Genomic DNA, 2238 nt, shown 5'->3' with positions numbered 1-2238 from the left:
GTCTGCCTACGCCGCCATCTTGACTCCGCCCTCTCTGATCCTGTTCCTTTAATAATTCCTGAAAGTAATAATGAGGATCCATTATGGAAGTCCAGTATCGGGGTCGAAGTAGAAATCATGCATTTGCTCATGATATTCACCCAGGCTCACTTAGTGGTTCCAATGGGAAGTTTCCCATATTTAGAAAGAGGACGGTTTAGGAAACACTGCTGGGGACAAAGTGAGGGTATCAGGCAAAATTTGCATTGTGAGAAGATTGATTTCAGGTCTTTCCTCCTTCATTGAACAGCCGGGCTGCTGTATCTGTAGAAATATGGTAGGGAGGGGAAAACAGGGCTGAGAGGGAAATGGGACTCTGGTGGCCTGACAGATCCACAGAAGACAGGTAGAAGATGGCGGTAGAATTTTTGGGTTGATTTAGACCTGGCTTTTCTGAGTTTAGGAGTAGAAACTGGGAAAAGACATGATGTGTCTTTTTTTTTTAAGCAGTCTCTGTTTCATTAAGTTAAATCTGGGTGAGTTCTTCTTGATTCTATAGAAACATTCTGAAACAAATCTCATCCATCTCTCTTGTTGTTTGTGTTGAAGAGCATTTTCTATCCTCTCCAGTTTCCGTGGGTGTTTTCCTAGAAAAGCTGAGAAATACCGTGTCAGACTGTGCTAACCAGATGCCATTTCAGTCCTCAGACTCTTTCTAGCCCGCTTCACTCCTCTTGAATCCCTCATTGAGAGTGATTCCCAGAGTAGGCGTGCCACGGAATCAACCCTGGAGTATGACCACACAGCTCGGAGCTCAAGCCAGAGCTGACAGAGTCAGCTCCCGGTTGGAACTCTGTCCATTCCTCCCTCAGGAAGCCAGAAGCTTTATCCCAAGGAGTGAACCAGATCTGTGAGCTGCAGCTGTTCTCAGGTGGTCCTGATTTGTGCATGGCCTCCAGAAGCTCTTGGCCTGCTCGTGAGGAGTGATCATGGACGGGAGGGGAGGGTGGGCCATGAAGGATAGGATTGGTGGCTAAGAGTCAATGAGTTTTTCCATTACAAACATGTATTTGTTATCCCTGAAACTAAAGGGATAAACACCCTTCAGGTAAACCCCAAAATACGTATAATCTGATGCATTTTCTTTGTCTTCTTTCATGAATGGAGAAAGAAATTTCTTCTTTTCTCTCTTTCTTACTCCTTTCCTCCCCACCATCATTCTCTCTCTCTCTCTCATTCTCTCCTGTTTTGTTATCTGATTTCTTGCCTCTTAAAGAAAAAAAAACTTTGGTAGAAAGCAAAAGAATGTGACTCCCTCTCTGTGCGTCTCCCACCCGACACTCCCAGCTCCTTGACCTGGCCTCCATTCATTTGGGCACCATTTGCAGCTGAGAGAAAATGCAGAGTAATCCTCAGGTAGTTAACCTTGATCCACCTGTATCTATGGCCCCATTTGTGAAGAGCCTGAAGAGATCTGACAAACAGATAGGGCCTCCACTAGGTTTCAAGTCTCCACAAGCACACCGAGCTCGAGTGACTTCTCCCTGGGAGAGAAATGGGTCAGAGAATGGAAGCAAATTCCCGTCATATTCTGCCTCCTTTTTAAAACATTTATTCCAGCTCTCAATAGGCAAGTCAAAATGGGGTAGTTTGAGTTCCAAGTTAGGCACCTTCCATAGTGGCACATTCACATGTGGCTTTAACACAGAATTGATGCTTTTCTCCCTCAGGGATGGGCCCTCGTGTTTTAAGCCTTGTGTGAATTTTGTGCTGACATTGACTCTGCTCTCCACATGTATGTGGCTGCAGTGCTACAAAACTAGTGAGGTTTGAGAGGGCAAATAATACTATTAAAACCCTGGGCTCACTTCCTGGGGCCCGGCTCAGAGCCAGCCGGCCCCTTATCCCTGCTTGGTTCTCTAGTTTGTAAAAGTGCTCCTGGCTTTAGATTGGGAGGCAGACCTGAGTGCTGCCAGCTCATAAAGTGGCCCTGTCACTTCCTGCCATGTGATCACTGGCAAGGCGCTTGAACTTCTCTGGGCCTCAGCTTTCTCATCTGTAAGATGGGATCATTGGACTAAATCAACGATTTTCAAATTCTCTACTTTTGACCCTAAGAGTCTCTACCGCAAGGAGAGAGAGGAGAAAGAAGCTGAGAGGGTGAGGCTGTGGCCCTTCCCCTGTTTCACCTGGGGCAGCCCTGGCTTCTGCAAACATTTCCTTCGCAGAAGAGTTCTGCTGCTACAAAGAATTCTGCGT

This window comes from Ceratotherium simum, chromosome 1 (genome assembly GCF_057802395.1).
Source record: "Ceratotherium simum simum isolate JZ-2026a chromosome 1, ASM5780239v1, whole genome shotgun sequence".
In the NCBI taxonomy this organism is placed as follows: Eukaryota; Metazoa; Chordata; class Mammalia; order Perissodactyla; family Rhinocerotidae; genus Ceratotherium; species Ceratotherium simum.
This window is presented reverse-complemented; position numbering follows the sequence as displayed.